Source organism: Strix aluco, chromosome 3 (genome assembly GCF_031877795.1).
Source record: "Strix aluco isolate bStrAlu1 chromosome 3, bStrAlu1.hap1, whole genome shotgun sequence".
Lineage (NCBI taxonomy): Eukaryota > Metazoa > Chordata > Aves > Strigiformes > Strigidae > Strix > Strix aluco.
Genome location: NC_133933.1, coordinates 46277775 through 46300763, shown reverse-complemented (window position 1 = coordinate 46300763; position 22989 = coordinate 46277775). Strand labels below are relative to the sequence as shown.

The window sequence follows — 22989 nt, the reverse complement described above, 5'->3', positions numbered from 1 at the left end:
GTGGTACTCATTTTAGGAGGGCACAAACTTCCACTCAAGCTTCAGCTTCCCATCAATCATCAATAGCCTCACTCAGATGAAAGGGATACTGCACAAGAGTGTTGAAGATTGGGATAGGCAAGCAATGAACATTAACAGTCAACTAATATTTTCTGTGTTTTGCCAGTTTGGCCTCAGCCTTTGTAAGTATATACAAGGATCTTTCCCATCACCCTCTACTTAACTCATGGATACACTGACTAAAACAGGTTTGAACTTTTCCATGTTTTTTTTTTCCCCTCCTCACTATCACTCTCAGATTTTAATCTATTCAAAATTTACTAAAGCTTGTCAGACTTGAGTTTCCTTCAGCATCCAGCATCACCATTCACAGTTAGCATGCCATACTATTATGATACCATGGAAATAGAAGTTGTATATAAGTGCTAAATATCCAGTATTATTTATTGGTATCAAAATTATATACTCTTGAAGATCTGTACATATCAATCTTAAGGCTCTAGAAATGAATCACATATTTTATATTTATATAGTTCCATATACCATGTTCTGGGTACTTATGTGAAGAGTTTCCATGTTTTGATAAATAATCTGAGTTATTACAGAACACTGCTGAAGTGCTGAAATCCTGGCTAACGTTGCAGTCACATAACCACAGACTTGTTATGTGTATACTTACTTTGGTACACTTTCCAGACTGATTCCTCTAAAGCATTCTCTGCTCCCAATTTCTGTGCAAGTCACTACACTTTCAAAACATTCCTATAGATTTTTTCATCGTTTCTAACAAAAATAATGGAAAGTGAATTATTTAATAGAAGGAGTAGCAAACACATACTCTTTGAAAAATTTCCAGGTCAATGATCAAAAAATATTACCCGCATCCTAAAGGTGGAGTTGCATGAATTGGCTGATTTGTCTCTGTTGCAATGTGAAGAAGTATCTTTTCCATTTGATACTCTGCTGAAGAATTTCTTCAGTGTGTTCTCTATATGAGAACTGAACTCAATCAATTTCCCTTAGTGAGAAAGCTATCTCTGGAAAAAAAAAGTTTTAATTCACCATAGCAGAGACACCATTTCATTTTTTTTAAACCTGTCAAAAATGAAATTCATGTTAGCTTAAGTAGAATAAATATCTCAGGTGTGAAGATACTAAGGACAGGTGAATGGGTTTTTGTCTTTACTCAGAGTATTCCAAAATTAACTTTTGGCCCTCCAAAACTATCAGACTTCATTCTTCCAAGGTATTTTCCAAAAGAGCATCAAATAAGCCAGTAGATGTGCTGGCTTTTCCACATATAGTAGATACCCAACACCACAGGTGGCTGCTGTCCATATAGATCCCCCAGCAGCACTTGTAAATAGAGACATGGTGGGTTGACCTTGGCCAGCTGCTGGACACCCACCCAGCTGCTCGCTCAATCCCCCTCCTCAAGAGAAAAGGAGGAGAAAATAAAATTAAAAGCTTGCAGGTCAGGACAGAGAGCTCACTCACCAATCACCTTCACAGGCAAAACAGATTTGACTTGGTGAAAATGAATTTAATTTATTGACATTTAGTAACAGAGTTGGAGGGTGAGAAATAAAGGCAAAACCTAAAACACTTTCCCTCCACGCCTCATCATTTTTTCCCAGGCACAACTTCACTCCATTTCCAGCCCCTCTGCCTTGCCCACCAACCCTGGGCAGTGCAGGGGGATGGGACAGGAGCTGTGGTCAGCCCATGGCAGCTCCTCTCTGCCGCTCCATCCTCCTCATGCTGCTCCCTGCTCCAGCATGGGGCCTCCACGGGCTGCTGTCTTTCAGGATGAGCCTGCTCCAGGCCACAGTTTCTTTGGGACATGTCCACCTGCTCTGGTGTGATACTCCGAGGAGCTGCCGGTAAAACCCTGCTCCTGCACCCTGGAGCACTGCCTCCTCCTCCTTCCGCTCTCACCTTGTTGTTCACAGTGTTTTTTCTCACAATTTTTAAAAATGTTAAAGCATTTTGCCCTTTCTGAAACACCCTTTCCCCGAGGTACCACCAGGGCGGCTGCGGGGCTCCGCTGTGCCCTGCGGTGGGGCCACTGGAGCTGGCTGGAACTGTCTGTGATCCACACGGGCAGCCCCAGCTTCTCACAGACACCGCCCTGCAGCCCCCTGCCACCAGCATCTCACCAGCGGCTTGCCTGACATGAGAGGTAAATAGAGATCTAAACACATAGTTTGACACATCTTACAAAGCATATGAAGTACGTTAAACAGATCTTAAAGGGATGCGGCTATCTAGATACTCTGAGGTAATGGAGCTCGGCCTACATATTTCCATTGTGCATCGGATGTTCATACAATGCACTGGAATAATACTTATCTAATGTTTACTTTTACAACTTAGAATCAATTAAAATATGTGTTTCGAGACCTGAACTTTACCAATCTGAAAGATTTTTATCAGTTTAGAGTATTTGGTCATAAATGCTTAGAAATTTATGCCAAGCGACATGATCTGCCTCTGATTTCTGCCCAGCTGACCCTCTCCCAGTTTCACTGTTACTGTGTCACCATCTATATCTGACTGATGGCGCTTCAGTACTTCAAAGTCAGAGATTAATGATCAAGTTCCCACGTCTTGGTCACCTGATTTTGAAGGAAGGAGTGGGATTTGAATTGTGGAGGTTAAAAAAGGAAAATATTTTTCTTGTCTTGTGATGGCTGAAAGGTCATTCTTGAGCACAAGTGGTTTAAATAATTTATCGTGAGCTACTGAGTCATAACAGTTACTGATCTGTCTTTTACTATGGTGACATCCTATTTTTTCAACTCTGTATTTTTTTTATTCTGCAGTAGGATTAAATATCTCTCAATCTGCAGTTACCAGAAATGTTTAGGCACGCTGCAACTGCATAATGATGTATCAGATCTGTACCTTTTATAGTCTGACTAACAGAGAAGTGTCTTGATGGGACTACATGCTAAGAAGTGTTTTGCTTGGGAACAGCATGCCTCTATCAGCTTTGAGTGCATAATTTATTTTCTAAGTAGCCTGTGCATACTCACTTTGCAACAGGAGATAATTTGAGACTCCAATGCTGATCTACTTTTTGCATTTCTGCATTGGCACTGAGAGTCTTCCTACCTCATTAAACTTGTCTTCTTTATTTTGTGTGCTTCATTGATCTATGCAGTCTAGGGGAGTTGATATATCCCTTATTATATCTTTTAGTAACTGAAAATTTGCCTAGAAGTTAAAATAGTTCTCATGGCTGCTAGTATTTCACAAATTTCATTTTGTCTTTAAGGCAATTAACAAATATCAAAATATTTTTGTTTTCCTCACCTAACTTAAAATATTTATATGTACTGAAGACATTCTGGATCATAATCCCTGAGAGTATATGGAAGTTTGGCCCCTTGAAAAGTGTACCTACCAAAATGTCTTTCCAGTTTCTACTTTGATTGCAAAACCTTCCTACACCATAAATACAAATGCTTCTAGTTGCTGTGTAAAATGGCCAGATCACCTTTCCTCAAGAAAGACCGCAACAATCCTCCTCTTCACTCTGCTACTTTTTCTTTGTCTCTTCTTTTGACCCTGAACAATGATTACGGACAGGAGCTAAGGTCTCTGTTGGGATATGGGTCTCATTATGAGAAAAAGGTCCACTTGACAGAATTTCTGTAGTTCGAGAAATGAGGAGTAGTGTAAAACTGTCATGCAAAAGAAAAAGTAGAGGAAGAAAAAAAAAAAAAAAAACAGGTAAAAAAAGAAAAAGAAACACCAGATACTGTCATGAAGATGTTGGTCTCCATGCAGAGTGAGTCCCTATGGTGGTTGTGTTTTGGCAACATAGCATGGTTGAGGACAACAATTCTTGTGGGGCCCTCTGTGTGGGAAAGGGGCCCATGGGCTGCCACAGATTTCCATCCTTCCAGCTCTGCAGCCCAACTGCCCCTTCAAGCCCACTGGAGTCTCTCCTCATGCAGTTTCCCCTCACCTGTCCTGCGCAGCATGTCCCATCCAGGCTGAGCTGGGGCATCCTTAGGAGTCTGTTCTCTCAGCACAGAAAGAGGTGGAAGCTAAAAACAAGCAAGGTAAAAGAATATGGGAAATCATTAACGCTGAAAATGAGCTATGGAAAATCTGTTTTTAAAAGGGAAGAACCACTGTTACAGGGAGTATACACTCAATTTATACTTGTGATGGGCATTAACAGGCGATGGAGATGGAAGGCAATGTATATATGTTTTTATTCTATTACATTAAGAAAGACAACTTCATTTCTACTTACCTCATTGTTAGATCTGCTATCGCTGTTGCATCCATTTCAAAATTTAGGAATAATGACATTAAGCTTACAAAGGTCTTGAAAGGATTAATTAATTGTTTTGGTAGTGTTCCCCCTTATGTGAAATCAAAGTGTTATAAAAATCAAATTATTATGTTACCAAATAATAAGCCAATAACTTTAATTTCAGTCTTGACTAGACCAGTTTTGTGTAGACAAGGCTCCATCTGAACACACTTTTCTGCTTCTATATGTTTTTCTCACAAACAGTCAGATGTTATATCCAACGACATTTGAAATAATTGGAAAATTGTGAACCACTGCCATCCTCATTGGACATTCTCTGAAACTGCCATGAAACATGAATGCATCCATGTTCTTTAGAGCTATTAAACAGTAGAAAACTCCACAAATTCTGTCTCATTTTTTCAGATGTGCCTAGTGGTTGGCTTTAGTGCAACCTTGGTCATCAGCTATTAACACAATTTTGATTTTGCTTGTACTACAAGGATCACCTGACTTTATGGATTGGTGTGTGGTTTGCACTGGTTTACGCGATGGAAAACCAGATAAAATGCAGCGTGAGTAGATTGCGCCAGACTAACTTGATCCCTTTTTTTTAGACAGGATAAATAATTTTCTTGACAAGGGTAATTCCGCAGACTTGATCTGTTTGGAGCTCAGTAAAGCTTTTGGCACAGTGACACATGGGGAATTGTTAGTTAAGCTGAAGAGGATGAGGATTAGTACAAGAATGTCAATACAGTAAAGCAGGGGCCAAAGGGGAGACAATGAGGTGTGTTGTGCTGACAAACCAGTGGGCTAGATACATACTGCTGGTGAAATTCCTCAGGGACTAGCAGTTGCTCAGCCTTGGCCAAAGGGAGGGGTCTACCAGCTGAGACTGTTGGTGAGACGATGTTCAGAGACACTGGCAATGATGACCAATGAGTATCTGGTGATCGGACAAAAAAGGTGGAGTGACCATAAGGTCACAGTAAGGCAAAAAGTGAGAAGTACAGTGAGGTGAAATAGAATAATACATGTAGGAGCTAAACACAGGAATTTCTGTCGTGCGCTGGGTGTTATCACCTGGAAACAAAAGAAGCAAAAGAAATACTTGTTGGTACTATTTGGTCAGTGGGTAACTACTAGGCAGCAATGTGATGGAGCAGTGAGAACGGCAAGGTTAACAGCAGCTTACAATCCAGGGCACTCTCACCACTTCTGAGCTCTGTCTAACCGGTCATATTTAGCACCTTGTCTAAAACTGGTATATAATTTCACCTACATTGAAGGAAAGTCATCTCAAAAATAAAAATGATACACAAATACTGCTTGGATAAGCATAAGAGAGGAGGACCCACATTACAAAACAAGACTAGGAAAGCACAGGTTTAGCCTAGCAAAATTATGGAGGGGGCATTATAAAGATCTTAAAACACAGGAAAATGGTGAGCTAGCTCAACTCAAGGCCAGTATTGTCAGGCAAGACAGATGGGTATAAAGTATTCAGAAATAAATCGAGGCTTAAAATTAGAAGTTCCTAACTATTACAGACATGAGGTTCTGCTGTTCCAGAGGAGCAAAAAGGGAGGGAGCAAAAAGTAAAAGATTATCTTAATCATCTGAATGTCTGAATGAAACTATGTGATTCCTGATTGCATGTGATGGATGACGCCACAGACGAGGAAGTGGTGTTGCCCAAGAAGGTCCTTCAAGGATAACTTCAAGGAGTGCTCAACAGAGATAACTGAGTTGATTTCTTAATGAGCTCATTTGGATCTTAGCTGCAAATACACAATCACAGAGCATCCAGAGGATGACTGCACAGACTCTGGGAACAGCAGTGGCATGCACACAGGCACAAAAAGCGCAGGAGGCCAAAGATGAGGAATCATCATCAACAAAGACGAGGATGTAAATTCAGTGGTCCTCAACAAAAAGTGTGTTGTGCATCAGCTTGTCTGGTTGTACAACTGCATGGTGCTCACTTGTACGTCTCCACTTTCTTGCAGCGCTGTTCTCTGCAAGGGCTGGCATGCCCATGGTGACTCGGCCTTGATCCTTCAGGGCGTCCCACACAGCAGTGAAGGTCTGTGTTGTTCAGTGAGAAGAGAAATAAATCAAGACATTGAGAAATGTGCAACTTCTGATGCCACATTTGCTTCTTTTTTCTGCAGATATCTCATGAAAGATAACCAAGTAAAGTTTCCTAGTTGAAAAAAAAAAAAAACCAAAACCAGTCTTCTAATTAATCTTCCCCTCTGTTCCTTCTTTACAATATATCGTAAAGACCCATATTATACCTGCTATGCAGGTTTGAACTTCTGGTCTCTGCTCATCCAAAGTTCTTGTTAAAGTCAATGGATTTTTTCCGTAAAGGGTATTATTTAGCAGTGTCACTGCAAAATTTATTCCCCTACCTTAGGCTTCCCTAAACAGTTCCTTGACTGTCTTGACACTTCTTTATACAAGACATTATCCAATATGTGTTTTCCAGGATCATTGATTTTAATGTGTATACGCTTGCTTTAAAGGCCCATTTTGCATGACTCAAGGTTAAATATATTTATGGCACACAGTTGTACTAGGCAACTGGGCCCTGATTTATAAAGTATTGGTATGCATCTTAAAGCAAGGCAAATTCAAAGCCAAGCTGATCTCAGCTTGCTTTGAATCTTAAAAAAATGTATTTTCTAAAATACATTCTGCATTATACACATAGATGATTTCTGCCACAACCTCAGAAATTAATGAGGTTATAGTAGATACAAAGCTATGTACTTTTTGACCCTGGTCTAATCATACTGTGATTTACCATTCGGGATTTTTTTTCATCCCATATGAATGGTCCATGTGTTCATATATTATCCACCTCAACCTGAGGTCATCTTAGCTATGTTCTGTGTGCTCACAACTGGGAAGCCCTTAAGCAAACGTAACAGCTAATGAAAGAGACAAAGGGGAAAAGACGGTCAAATTATCCAGAATTTTTCTTCAGCTACAGCTTTAGTGGCATAAAAAGAAAGACACTACTTCTAATATAATCTTAAAAAACAGGGGTGCACCCTGTGACCTCATCTCTGACATGCTGGAGTGCTGAGCCCTTGGCAGCAGAGGTGCAGAACTCCAAGGACAAGCACGCCCTGAAGGGTCATCTGAGACAACACCATCACAGAGGATCTCAGCTGCTCTGAAACCCCAGCCTAGTGTTACAGGGTATAGCGTTATTTCTGACGCTATTTTTAGATGCAAGGTAAAAGGAAAAGCATCGATGGGCAGTAAAGCAAACATATGCAGAGCTCAAGAACAGAAGAATCTTTGCACACTGGAAAGTCTTGATTTTTTCATGTGTAAGAAATTTTTTTTGCCTTTTCATCCCACAGGTATTTTTTAGAGCGTTATGAATTCCTCATTGAATTCATTGAAAAACAGCAGCTTCATAGGGTTTTTTTTAAGTGTTGAGAATTTTCTATATTCTTTCACAGGCTCTGGTCACGACTGCTTGTCACTAAGGATCCCACGGCATATTCTGTGAAAATCCTGGTGCCAGGCTGTGGGGTGCAGCCCCTGACATGGGGGATGCTAGTTCCCTGTGTGGCACCGGCGCAGCGCCCCGGGGCCAGAGGAGTCCCGCCACCCAGGGCTGGCTGCCTGCGGGCAGCAGAGGAGGGGTCTTCCGACAATCCGTCCTCACCGAATGCAGAAGGTGCAAGATGGACCCCGTTTTTAAATTTTTTTTTTTTTTTTCTGGCAGCAGTAGCTAATTTAAATAATACTAGTTATTAAATTAATAGAGAATTAGAACCCTCCAAAGTATACACTGCAGTTTTGTTTATATTTTCCTGAGCACCAGTTGGTAAACTTTTCTCTTACATGTAACCAAGAAATACACCAGCAGGCAAACAGAACACACCCTGCTCCCTTATGCCAGAGCAACTTCACCGCAAGCAATGCGGACTGCAAAAACAAGTGCTAAATTCTGAACTTTCTTCGTGTTGAATGATTTCAAGTTAAATTTGTTAATCTTTTACAACAGAAGAAACATGGAAGTCTGAGACACCTCAGACTGATGTAATAATTTATCGTGTACATTTACAGGATCCTTTAAAATACGAAAGATTTCCTATGTTCTTCTGTTTCAACACGTTTTAATGGTGCATAAGCATACATTAATGCATTATTTGGCTGTGAGTTCATAGCACGCCCTGATTAGCTGAAAGGGGAGAATATTTTAAGCAGGTCTTTTGAAAGACTGCTAGTAATGAATCAATACCATATTAATATACATTACAGAGCTATACGATGATATGTGACTCGGTTGATGTTACATGCCCTATTAAGAGGGATATTTAATATGCAATGGAAAATTATTTACTTTCCACAAACAGGACCACACTCTTCAAGCAAGATGCTCATATGTCTCAATTAAACCCAGTAAAAATAGATACCAAGAAAAAAAGGAGAGGAGAAACCATCGCAGACTAATGGAAGACTTCCCCACATGATCTCATTTTCTGTGAGTCCTTTCTACTTCGCAGGCAGTTTGCAAGGGCAGGGGGGTGGATTTTGCAAACCCCTGTTTTGAACCCCCTGCACCCGGAGGCAGGGGCCACGGGCGGACCCCCGCCCGTCCGTCCGTCCGCCCGTAGCGTCCCACCGACTCAGGGACGCTGCGGGCCGCCGGGCACCGCGCCTCGGAGGTGCCTCGCCTCGGAGGTGCCGCCCGGTGGCTGCAGCCCGCCCGCCCGCCCCGCCACAGCGCCACCGCGCCGGGCTCCCCGCGGGGCGGCCCCGGGGTACCGGCTCGGGCCGGGCCGGGCCGGGGGCGGCGGGCGGGGCGGGGCTGGTCCCCGTGAGGTCAGCGGCGGGCGGGCCAATGAGCGGCGCGGGGCGGCGGGCGGCGGTGGCGGGGTGTCCCTCGTGCGGCGGCTGCATGGGGAGGGTGGTGGCGGCGGCGGCGGCGGGGCGGCGGCGACGAGGGGTCCCGGCGCGCCCCCGCCCACCCTGGGGGCGAGACTGAAGGAGGCGGTGCCGCTGCCCGGGCACAGGTGCGGCGGCGGCGGCGGCGGCGCGGGCGGGTGCGGAGCGCCCTCCTCCCGGCGGCGCCCGGCGGGGATGTGCCGGCCGCCGGGGGCGCGCCGCCCGTGGGAAGCGCGCTCCTAACGCCACCTGGGCGCCGCGGGGAGCGCTCGGCTCGGCGCGGCGCGGAGCGGAGCGGGCGGCGCGAGGTCGCCGGGGACCGGGCAGGTAGGAAGAGGAACGGCGGTTCGGGAGGTCTGAGGAGCTTTTGTTCGGTTTTCCTCTCTTGCGCGTGGGGGTGCCGGTGGCGGGGAGCGGTGTGCGCGGCCGCCCGGGCCGGCACCGCGGCGGGGCTCCCCGCGGGGAAAGTTTGGGGGACGGTCCCTGCGGCGGGGAGGCTTGAGCAGCCGCTGGCCCCGCTGCCTGCTGCTCCCCGGCCACCTGGGGCGGGGGGCAGCGCCTGGGGCGGCGGGAGCGGCGGCGGCCGCCGGGGGGCTCCGCGGACCGCGGCGAGGCTGCGCCCCTCCCCGCGGGGCTCTGAGGAGCGGCCGCTCCCGAGGGCCGCTGCGCCCCTTGAACAGCGGGGCGAGGTGCCGGCCGCCCCGCCGTGCGCGCCCCTGGGCTTCCCCCTCCGGCGCGGCCGGTGGGATCGGGAACCGCGGGCGTCCCGTCCTGCGGCGGCTCGCACGGGAGTCCCGAAGCGCGGCTGGACGTGCCGCCGGCCGCCGGGCTTGTCCCGCTGGGGCAGTGCGGGAGCGCGGAGCGGTTTTGCGGCCCCCGCCCGGCCGGTCGGTGCCCCCGCGGCGTCCCCGCGCACTGTGCGCGGTGTCTCTCCCCTTCTAGAGAAGCGGGTTCCTCGGGGCTGTGTACCGGAGTGCGGGCTGTCGTGCAGCTGGAGTTTGGGAAGGCATCAGTGGGCCGGGTGTGCGCTGCCAACGCACCCACAGGAGTGTGTGAAGCAGAGCCCGAGTATTTACTTAAAACCAGAGCTACCTGTATTCCCTTCGCTATGTGAGTCTCAGGGCAGAGAAACCCAGATGGGCTCATGTGTGCAGGGCTATGGATCTGCTCGTGTGGGTTTTCTTCTGATTGTCTGGGATTGCTTTTGGAAAAATGCAAATCCCAGCAAATATCTGTGCTGACCATATATAGAAATAGTCACAGACAGAAGAACTGTAACTTCAATATTGCTGACACACGTCAAGAAACTTTAAAAAAAGGCAAACAGAAGCCGGGACATGTCCTGAGGATGTTTTTGCCCAAGCAATATATTTTCCTCTGTTTACACCCTACACTGACTGAAATGTTCATACTTTTTTTATTTACATACGTATACACCTCAAAGCCAGTGAACGATATATTGATTTTTATTTCATCTCCTTCTGTATATTTAATCTGACAGTGTCTGGTTTGCTTACTTGTGTTGGATCAGGACTGCAGTAGGTTTCGCTGCTTTTTCCAGAAGGGATGCCCGGTTTGGTGGCTTTCAGAAATGTGTCTCAGCATGGAAGCAAGCCGGTCACTTGTACGGTAGCAATTCTCCGTGGCACGGAAGAAGTATTGCAGGGTTTTCTGATGTTGTGTGTCCTAAAAAGTTTTCATGTTTTGCTTTTTTTTTTAAATTTTTTCCTTTATTTTTTAATAGTTCTGTTATTACCAGAAGCTTTTTCATGTACATTATTGCCCTGTAGAGCATTATGAAGATTACAGTTTCCAGTCCTGAATCTCATTCAAAGTGATGTGTTTTTGCTTCGATGCCGTCTGCATGTTAACAGGGTAACTTCAGCTTTAGGGAAGAAGAATCAGTTGACTTGAACTGAAACACTGAAAACCATTCTCTTGGACTATTTTGGATGTAGCAGTTTTGCTAAGATTTTAGTAGCAAAGCAATGAAATACTCCAGGGATAATCCAGTATGAAATTCATCTGACTTGCTGCCAGGTATATCAAAACAGGTTGCAAGTTTTCTTCTTTTCTTCTACCAGCTGCACTCTACCACCAAACCCAGAAATTCAGCTTTGTATCCTTTCACGTTTCATTCAAAAGAAATAGAACCTAATTTATTACAGAAACTGTTGCGAGATGTGAATTCATGTAATTTTAAAGTAGATGAATAGTAACTTTCTGAAGGCAGCCGATTGCATACTTTATATCATGTATCTGTATATGGTAAAGTGCAATCCATTTTTATTTCTGTTACTGAAGGAAGTTTAGATTTCATATTACTTGTAGTAATATAGTCTGCATCCAACAACCTATCAATATATTTTAGAGTAGCAGTCTGAGAAGTAGGTTTTCATGGTGAAAACCAACCATGACCATACAAAACATCACAAACACAGTGCTCCATTAATAGTGTCTTAAATTACAGTTCTACGGATGTAAGGATTAAAATATCTTGGTTAATTTGTAAGCTGGTCTGAAACACTGTCACACTTAAGACACTCTCTTAAGACACTCTTCATTCTAAAGCTATAGCTGCTACTTTAAAACTATTCAACCTCCCTTTCTTGCATTAGTATTTGGATTTTCATCTTAATGCTATGAATGTTTTTAGGATCAAATCCTGAAATGCAAAAGAAAAATCTTGTGATGACTGAGGTGGAAATTTCTGCTATGTAAATACTATAACATTATGGATCTTGTGTTCATACCTTCCCTCCTCCCTCAGTCTGGATTTTAGCAGACAGCCTAAATGCGTACTTTGTGACAGCAATTACTGTGCTTACGCAGTGTTATATGACTCAAAAAGGAAGGGGAAGGGGTGCAAAAGGTGCTTGACACTAGAAGAAAGTTTGAAGCGATCTGGATGACCTTAATTAACTTTGTCCATTATTCTGTTATGGCTTGCTTGCTGTTAGGAAGACCTGGTGCTCTGAGGATGAGACAAAGGATCTGTGAGATACTGGAAAGCAATGAAAGATCTGCTCAGTGTATGTAAATGCATGGTTGCTGAGTTTAGTACATAATATGATAGAACAGTTTACTAATATTATTAGTATCCCTTACTGTAGTGGCAGCTTTTCATTTAGTAAAGACATAATTAGGCTTTAAAATAAGGAGCAGTATGGATAAGAATATGTGGGGGAGGATCTGCAGTGCCATATCTATCAGTATCCTCAGCTATATTTAAGTACCTTAGTTTGTGAATATGTAACAGAAGTTTAAATGGATCTGTAAGCTTGGAATGAAAAGAAAGAGCCTGGTAATGCCAAAAGTAGTCTGTTTTGCAAATACATTCAACAATGTTGCTACATCCTCCATGACTTCATTCTTCAATAGAAGAACATCAGTTCTACTAGACTGCACAGCTGCTGTAACATGTGAAACTCTTGTCGTTAGAGATGCTGAGAGAGTGTATATCAACTCTACCTCTAGATGCACAAACTGCCTCTCAGTCCATCCAACAAAGTGGTGTAGAACATACATTGTGGTATGTTCCTGATGCTGTTGGGGTGCAAAACAGAATAAATGAATTTAGTATAAGCCTGGTGTGCCATATTTAGATTGGGACTTCACACTCAGGAGTTTTTTGTCTTATGTTTGTTTTAAGAGAGGATAAGAGCATGCTGTGACACTTTCTACTCCTTGTGCCTTGGTTGAGTGCTATCAGAACACAACCTTCTGCATGCAAGCCTGGCTAGGAGGTTCAGTGAGGGCAAGGAAAAGCCATTCTCCTGAATACAGATTGTTGAAATTACTGTGTGTAAAGTAAGAGGGGATGGAAGATTAACCCTCTTACCTATTCCAAGTATGTGGTTTCATGCTGGAGGCATCAATTAGTGTAAAGGAAGGTAGGCTTAAGTGAATTTCTTCATTAGATGTTCGCAAACTGAAGGCAAGGTCTTTTCTATGGTTGGAAAATATTTGGAAAAACAAAAGATGTAATTTATACTACAAATGATAAATATTCTGTGGCTGAAATGAGAGCTAGAGGCAGTTTGATACTTCTGTAAATTAATCTTGGTGGAGATAGTTACAGAGAAATATTTAATAATACAGCTACAGTATGGATTATGGGAAAATGTTTTCCTGGATATGATTCGAAAATGCAGCCACTTGTCAATGCCATTACCTTTTCTCCTCTGTTTTCTGGGCTTTTGTTCTTAAGTTGGAGTAAACAAAACTCTGTTTAATTTAGAAATCTTTCCGGCAAGCAAATTCAGGCTTTTGTTCATTTAGTCAGGTGCAATACAGTAGCATAGCCACAGTATTACAGAGCTCCATGCAGACCAACCATCTGATAATTTGTCCAGTCCCTGTTGTCAGCATTATGCCTGGTACTTATCTCCAGGAGGTTGTGGCTGCTCTCCTAGTATGTAGCAAGTCCTTGTCAGTATAGTGAATGTGATTGGGGGATTCAGGATTGTCCAGTTACATTCAACTGTTGATGGAATTGTGCTCTATAATGAGTATATCTTATTTTTTTTTTCTTCTTTCCCGAGCTGAATGAGAAAGCAGTGTGATGACGTGTAAGGATAATCTCTCACCGTGTGTAGATGATAATCTGTCCTTGCGCGTTCCCAGTATATTGCCATGAAAAAAGATTAATCGTGACATACAAAAGCTTATAATACAAGAAGTCAGAGATTTTCCTCTCATTTATAAATTCACAGAGGACTGAGAAATTTGGGGGCAGACAGGATTAAAAAAAAAAATGCTTGGAGTTTCTAGGACATGTCTCTGTTGATGTGCCTCACTTCTGTTAGAGAAAATGATCTCATCTCAATGCCTGTGGTTGGCTGAGGTGTTTGGGGCAATGTTTGCCTGCTTAGCTCTAGCTGTGTTCATGTGTACTGTTCTGTCCATTACTTCCTTACTTGACAGCATTAGGTGTACTGGAGCCAGATGCCAAGGGCACTTCGTGAGTGTTAGAGCTCCATGTGAGGTGTAAAGGGACCTCTTTCCACGTGAAGTCTATAGAATCATGTCCTGGTTTAGCCAGGATAGGGTTAAGTTTCCCCAGCAGTGGGGGGGAAGCTCTAGCCGGGTTATTCATATACCATGCTGACGTCACATCCTGGTGCGAGCGCGGGAAGAATTGGTGATCGCGTGGGTTGGCACAGCCGGTTCTTTCTTTGCTGTATCGATATATACTTTGCTCTGTTCATTGTTATCACTATTACTGTTATTGTTATTGTTTGTTGTGTTGCTGTTGCTCTGTTGTATTAAACCTTTCCTTATCTCAGTCTCAGGGCTTTGTATTTCACTCCTTTTGTGGGGGAGGGGCAGCGGCTGCGTGGTCTCAGACCCCGGCAGGGGCTAAACCATCACAAATCATGACAACATGCATTGTTCTGCAGCATCCTTATTCCTGCCTGTCCTAAGCAGGAGAAGGCCCCTCCAGCATCTAGGGTTAATGGTTTTTGAGAAATCTTCCCAACATTCCTGCATGGAGCTCTGAGGTATCATCTGTAGCATCTAAAGGAAATAACCCTGATAGTTTTGAAGGGGGAAAAAAAGTTATATATCATCCACAAGGATTTATAAAATAGCTCTGAGGGGCAATCTGCCACTAGCCTACGACTCTATAATTATGAAATAAGCAAATTTTATTGAGTTCAGTAACTATGTGGGTTTCTAGTAGCAGAAAATACATTATTAAGGCTGTCAAATCATACTTTTAAAAAAAAATCTTACTATGTACAGACTGAAACAGCAAAGCATTTCACTTCCTTCAGCCTTGTATTACAAACAGTTATGTAGAGCCACACTATCCTTTATGGGATTGAAATAGTAACTCAAATCTGGAGGGAAAAAAAAAAAAAAAAGAGACAATTCTCTCTAAAACCTTAAATACTTCATAGAAGGTACTGGGCTGCAACAAACCCAAATAATTTGTTGAGATAATAGCAGTCTTAGTGTAGAATATTGGTTACTACTTTTGGTTTCATATGACCTGGATAACACTTATCGTCTTCATGGCTATTACTCAGGAATGAGAGCAGGCAGGTCATTATCTTGAAGCAACACACTTGCATTCACTAAAACTGCAAAATAAAGGTCTCTGCAAAACACTTGAAAGAACAGTGTAAAATCTGTGGAGAAATTATTCAGTTCCCTTTCCTTATACTAATGTAAAGGAGCTTGTCCCACAGGGTGCTATTGTGTATGAAAGGAGACACATCCTTGTGCTCTCGTAGGACTTCCTGGAGCACAACAGAGGCTGGGTCCATCTCGGAGCATTAAGGCAGCAACACTCATGCTGCGTGTACTGAAGCATGAAATATCCATTATGCTTGGGTTTATAGCTGCAAGCTCTATATTGGTCACCTATGCAAAATCTTACTGCTTTTTTTGGCCATAAGCCTTTTAGCACTCACATGTTTCTCTAGTAAAAATTAATAGTACTAATTGCCACTTCTTTTATCATTAATTTCTGAATCAACACGAAGTATTGCTATAGCAACAAATCCTTTCGAACTTCACTGCAGACAATTAGTAGGAGATTTCACTCTCAATATGTAATGAGCACAATAGTAAGAAATATTCAAAGGATTAAGGAACTTTCTTTTTAAAAGAAGGGGAGTAATGCAGACACTCAAAACTGTCATAGAAGAACAGAACTTGAAAGTTTTCAGACTTATCTTTTTATTAATCATCTCCAATTGCTGTACAAAGGGGCATACTTGCTTCTAACAAAATAATTACAGCACACTGTGTCTCCTCGGAGATAAAGTACATCACACTGTGGAATACTCTGCAGATTTTTATCTCTAACAATGATGTTGCACCATAAACTGCTGCATCTTCTCTCAAAGGGTACCTGTTCTTCAGCCCTGAAAGTGGATGTGTGGGGAAAACCCTACGTAGGTTTCAGGATTAGCTGGACATCAAACAATCCAAATTTATGAAGTCAGAATTAGGTAGTGCTTTATCTCTACTTTTTCACCAGCTGAAGCATCCTTCTCTCTTTCATCAAAATGGATTGCTATTTGCATTTTACCTTGTCATCTTTTTTTATAACAGGCAGACAAGGGAAGTTATCCGTATATACACACACAAATCGGGAGGCACAAGGGGTGTGGAAATGCCAAATAACTGAGGAACAGTGGAATGAAGTGGAACTGTCTTGGACTGCAAGTCCATGATTGGTATAATTGTCTGTGATAGATTTTGAGGTAGTGAAAGCTTATACATTTTTAGGGGGAACTACGTTTCTGAGGATGTTGATTGCAGTGGAAGAAGGCTGTGTGAGAATGGAGCATAAGGAAAGATGAAGGGTAAGAACAAGAAAGCTGTAAATTAAGGAAATAAAGAGTATGCTCGAAGGAGGAGTAGTGCTTATAGGAGGGAAGTCTGAAAGGACTATCCCAGGAGTCTGTGACTCTTGCGTATATACAGGACAGAGAAAAGAAGGGGGATGGTAAAAGACAGAAGAATGGAACAACGCGACTCCAGGTGCTGAGGGAAGAACATGCTTGTGCCAGAGATCCTGGGAAGGATGTGGCAGGTTCCTGGGGAGGAGGGGTCACTGTGTGGACTCTTGCCTCCCCTGATGCAGTGGGTGGCTGCTTCATAATGGTGCTTCACTGGATGTCAAGGCTGTCTTTTCTGTATATTACTAAAGTATGTTTCCTTATATGTAATGCCCCTACCACTCACCAGACGTTCTCTGGTTCCCCTGGCCAGACTATGAACCTTGCAAGTAATAATTGGTAGAAGGAAAATATTGAAAATACAATTGCATCCAAGGCCACAGACCCACAGCTTTCTCTTGTCAGAACACCTCTTATTGGAGACCCCTCTGGAGCCCTTTGCATAATGTCAAAGTTGCCATTTTCAAGCAGTCAGAGCTTGTAATCTCTCTTCAAGTTGTATCTCTTGGTTGTTCCTTTTATTAGCGTAGTGATCCGGATTTGTTAACTGGGAGATCTTAAAGAAAATTCTATAATAAAAGCTAAAAGAGCATTACAAAAGCCTATAGGGAAGAACTGCTGAGTGTGTCTTACTTCCAGGATTCTTGGAAGACAAATGATGCCTGGATTATGTGTGTAAACATCTTTCTACAATACCTATTGCAGAAAGCATCTCCCAATACATAGAGAATGAGCAAAGTCACTTTAACAAAATGTCTCTTAGGGAGGACTGAAAAATTTCTTTCTGAAAAAGTCCCATCTTGGGTCTGGAGCTGCTGAGTTAAATTCAGGGGGATTTAAATCTAGTAAGGAGGCTTGGTAGGGGATAGAGTTGTTTATTTCAAATTTCTTTGTCTGTATTATTTTTCTAGTTACTGTTTTGTATAAAGTTATCTTGGATTTCCCGTGGAAAGAGATGGAAGAGTTCACTCGTAAGAGGAAGGATATAGATTTTTCTCTGGAAGACAGAAAAATATGATCTGTAGTGTCTGAATGCAGCATAAAAAAAGCTACCAAAGAACGACTTTAGAATGCTGTTGAAAGAAAGGAAAATGTCTACACTGAAGCAGACAGTTGAATGGGCTAATCTTCAAATGTGTGTGGAAGAGAAGCTTATAGGGCTACAACTCTAGGGGTAAAGGGTTCTGCTGTAGAAAATAGTTGCTAAAAATATTGCTGTACAATGCAAAGGGAACTAATATGAATAGAAGAGCAGTGAGAATAATTTGTAGCTCCATTTCTGGAAACTGCTGTTCAGTAGTTACTGGCTAGTGATGACGTGGTAGGCAGATGTATTGGTTCTCTTCTTTGGGCTTAAACTGCAGCATGATAAGGGAATATATCAACAAAACTGAAGACAACATTTGATTTTTCCTGTTGATAGACAGTCATAGGTATATGCCTTGGATTGTCAGATTTTTCCTTTTCAGTCATACATTCAGCTTTCACTGAAAAAGCATAATGCCTACTAAGACTTCCAAATAAAACCATGAATTACTATTACTTTTCAATTACTATTACTTTTCCTCCATTCCATATCTCCATTCAAAAAATTAAGTAGTTTTGTGAAAGCTAGTACATGGAAGGTGCAGATACTTGTGAAGATGAACTGTCCTTTTCAGAAGGAGCAGACGGTGTTTATACTGTTCACTACTGAGTCAGTAATTTTCATTCTCGCTCAACTCAATGGAAGCTGGGTTTATTTGCCAAAGGGAATGCTAAAGAGGCAAAAATGTGCAACCAATATTGAAAAAAAGATTTCTAAAAATAGCAGTAGGTTTGTTCATCCTCGAAAAACGGTAGGAGATTAAAAAAAAAAAAAAAAGGCAAAGTGGGTTTAATACATAGAAACCTTTCAGTTAGTTTTTAAAAACTGCCTGAGATGTGATCACTTTCTGCTGCAGTCTGTCTAGAAATTTTGGATTTTCCTCTTCATTTATGTTAGCTTGAACACTTCCAGCTTGAGCTGGATCTCATGGATAGAACTTTAAGTTACAAATCTGTATGAATTTGGACATTCTCTTTCTTAGTGTTTCTCTTTAATGTCCAAAGTCTTTGGGAACTGATGAGTGTTTTGTTCTAATATAAAACTTTCATAGATTCATACCCAGCGATCAAAGGTATCGGATGTTTACCCAGCGATCAAAGGTACTGGATGTTTATTTTACTGGTAACAATTTCATTAAGGTATTCATTCAAGTCTAATTTTCATTACTATGATTCTGAAGATCAAATTTTATATGAGCTATGTTTCTCATAAGCACAATCCAAGTGATCCATTGTTAAAAGCACATTCTTACAATCTGCGAAGAAGACAGTTTTAAAGCTATTTACCTTTCCATCCAGTTTGGGGAAGAAAAATGTCATTTGTCATATTCATTTCTGCATTCAGTGTGATGTATTGCCATCTGTGAATAAAATATTGAAGCTGAATAGATAGTATGATTCTTACTAGTGTATATTAGTCTGCTCCCCTGCCTCCTTCCCAAATAACAATGTTAAGCTGTAAAATGAAAATCATGATTCTGGAAAGACTTTCTCTTCAGGAATGCTAAGCAAGCATGGATTTAGTTTTTATAGATTTGTACTAAACACCTTCTTGAATTAGGTTGAAAAAATGAATTAGGTTAAAAAAAAATGAGCGTAAGGATCTCAGCCACTCAAGTAAGTATATTTTGAGTCTGCCGTACAGAAGTGTGGTTCAGTAAATAGGTACTTGGAGTGCAGAACCTTTGTGAAGCATTACATGCTGAAATTTTTCAGGGCACTCATGAGCAAATTTGCTGCTAATGTAAGCTGCCAGGAGCAGCTCTTGAATCACGGGTATGGTAAAATCAAACTTTTAAATATATGAAACAGAAGAATGAGGATTATGCAACTCTTGTAGGCTGACGGCAATGATCAGGAGATCCATTAAGATCCAGGATATAGCTGAAGGTGTTGAGGCCTAAAAAAGCAGATATGATCTCAACTGAACTTCACTTGAAAGAAAATAATACACAAAAAAGTATATCTTGCCTACTTTATTTCCCACAACATTAGCACACATACACAATTCTAACTTGCTGTCATATTTGCAAGTTAAGAAAATGGAAGTTCAAAGATAAATATGATCAGATATGTTGTTTCCAAGAAAAAAATATTGCAACTGAAACAATTTGTAATGTACTAATTACTTTTTAATGTAGCTAATGTCTAATATCTAGCAACTTACTGATATTAGCATGCAGATTTCTTGTCCTTTTTATATCAGTTTGAAACTTTCCATGGTGCAATGAGTCATATGGGTGATCAGTATCTTTCTCAGTGTCAGATCTCATCAACTTATTTCACTTGACGTGTTGGTTGTTTGGTTTGTTTCTAGGAATAATGCATTCATTTCTCAACAGCTTTACAGTTTTGCTTCTGCTTCTCTTAAATTTCATTGTTGTTACTGTTTTTTTAGCTGTTATGGAAAGCAAAGGTTCCTTTAAAAAAAACCCCAAAACTTCATGCTTTAGTTTTGATAAGGTGGGAACATTTCCTTGATATGGCTCACATGATGGGATGGGTAAGAAATTATTTGCATTGTGTATTGATTTATATGACAAGAACAGTTGAATACCAAGAATGCCTGTGTTGTAGCCTTTTGTGGTTGTGTGACTTGCATGACTTTTATCCTGTTTTCTGTATTGTAGTTGGAATCAGGTGTTCCAATGTCATAAGGAGAGTGTTTCCAAATCTTAATGTTGGACATACCAAAAAACTGAATTTCAAGATTGTTCCTTTCAGTTACTCAGAATTTTTTTTAATTGATCATGTGTTTGAAACTGTGGTGGTGTTTTGGGTTTTTTTGGTTTAGCAGCTATTTTCCTCCATTATGTATTTATTTTTTACTATATTAAAAATAACTTTTGATGGACTTTCACTGGGTTTTTCAATTGGTAATGCTGCTGCTTCTGGTCTCAGTGTAAACAAATGCAAGACTTTGTGGATCCATTGGCAACTGTTGAATCTACAATATTAAATTATTAATTTAATTTCTGCATGGATCATGGAAAGTCTTGCACCTAACTCATGGCCAGTTTCAGGTTATTATTGGCAGTTTAGTTACCATACTGTTTTTGTGTTTTGTCCTAAAAATAAACATTTCTGTAAGAAACTTGATTATTCTAATGGTTAAGATGGTAAATTATGCTTGACCTGAGCATGTATACTAGAAAACTTCAGGGCTGACACCTTTCCCCTCACCCCTCAAACTGATGTGAAGTTCTGGGATTATTAATGATTAAGAGCAATGAATAGATGCAGAAAAGTTTCATTCATCATGCTTGGCTAGCTCATGCAGAAGGTTAAACCTAAAAAGTAAAACATTAAGAGGAAGTACTATAGAAGTGTTCATAAAACTGATGGTGATATACGCCATCTGGCTGTGTTTCTATCTTACTTAAAGATGTGGGGTGACATCTAGCACTGCTAAGCTAAAGGTTGGGGTTTCTTGTTTTGGATTAGGAGAAACTGAAATTTCACTTCAGCCTGTATTTCACTTTCCTTTTCTTTCCTTTTTTAAGCTTGGACAATGAAAAATGTAGTTTTTTCGGTTCAGTTTTACTTGTGTATTTTCTTTATAACATTTCTTTGAGCTTTCCAGTAGCAGCGGTTCAAAAATCCTCCCACTTTTTTCTACCAAAGGTATTATTATCTCCTAGTTAAAATGAAACAGAAATGCAAATTCTAGACATATGTGACCAGTTGGCCTCGTTTTGGCTAACAATCCATGGAGTGTACGTGTGCAAAATGTACTTCAAGGCCTGTCCTAATCAACTTAAGCAAAATAAATTGAAATAAATATCCCCAAAATATTTGCAGCAGTTAAATTATATTAATTTAAATGTGATTAAAGCTGTAATATGTGTGGCTATTTTCATGTGAAGATAAGCTTAAGCAATATTCTTCCTCTGATCCTAGTTCAGAGTAACAAACAGGCCAGAACCCTTCATCTGAGGATTTTATTTCCCTTCTGAATTTCTGGTCTCCTCTTTTTTTTTTTTTTTTTTTTTTTTTTTCCCCCCCCTCTGCTGGTTAGCTCTATAATTTTTCCAAATATTCTTGTTTGTGTATTATTTACAAGTTTGGTTCTGATGCAGTGATCCGTATATGTATTAAGACTTTTAGTTGTGACAATCATGGAACTGGAGCAAACCCTAACCAGCTAATTAAGCACAAAATCATAATAGAGGTTGTTATGCACAGCCTCAGGTAGGCATTCTTGGTTTTGATTGTGCTTGTTAATAGATCTCAAGTGTGGAAAAAAACATGAATCACTGGGGAAACTTGAGTGAAATGGCACACATGGAATAAAGTTGAAGTTCTACAGATTAAACCCTGATTGTATTATGCTTATGAAGGTAAGAAAGTCATATTCTGAATCAGCCTGTAAAAGTGAAAGCTCGTTGATATAGAATTGCTGTAATAGAAATAGGATTGATTAATGGATTTGTGATGTTTTGGCATTTTATCTTTTCAGCAAAATTTGGACAGAAAGAATACTGACTGAAAGCTGAATAATATATAAAACAAAAAGATGAGCATCTAGTGACTCTTACCAGTTAAGCAGCTTTTAACAGCTTTAACTCAGTGTTTCAATGATATTAATAGATTGCAGGACTGCATTATTTAGTAGCAAGGCTTACCTTGCTATTAAATCCTTACTATCTGGATTTAGTGAAATGTTACTGTCCACTTGAGCTGTTACCATGGATGTCACTGTGATATCATGTAAATATGTGAAAATGACTTCAGCACTAACATAGTGCAGAATTCTTTAAAATGGATAAATGACTGTTAAAGCTTTACACAGTCAGCTACATGTAGCAAAACAGTTACGAGTGTGTTAATCATCTGAACTTTACCTAAATTGATGTTCGTGTAAAGCTAACTAAAATTTCTGATTTGAGAAAAGAAAAAGCCATTAAAGTATAGAAGTTATTCATGAGTCTGTACTGTCAGTGGAAGATACAAAGTTGAATGTGCACAGCATGTTTGACTGAAAGTCTAGTTTTACTTTTGTAATTGCAAATATGGTGTGCAAACAGCTGTAGAAGTGATATATTACAACATTTTATCCTTAAGAGCTTAATGTAAAGAAATGTGGGCTAGTGTCTGGGTGGGTATGAATTTGCCATGTCCCATTAGCTCGCATTTAGTTATGTCATCTAAGGTCACTAAAGTCATCTTTAGCTTTGCACAGAACAACTCCTACGTGCACTCAGGTTCTGCCAGCCCTGAGAATTTTAAACACTTGTAGTTGAAGCTTTTTAGTCCTCTTGGTGTGTGTGGATGATATAAAAAGGGACTATG

At 41.1% G+C, this 22989-nt stretch overlaps 1 protein-coding gene across 1 annotated transcript in view; it reads left to right on the top strand.

The window, feature by feature from the left end:
* The first annotated feature begins 9358 nt into the window (after window positions 1–9358).
* The window catches only part of CHRM3 (cholinergic receptor muscarinic 3), a 290559-nt gene continuing 276928 nt past the window's right edge, over window positions 9359–22989 (top strand). The window contains exon 1 of the mRNA XM_074820666.1: window positions 9359–9520. The gene's annotated coding sequence lies outside the window, so the exon portion shown is untranslated. The remainder of the gene's footprint in view (window positions 9521–22989) is intronic.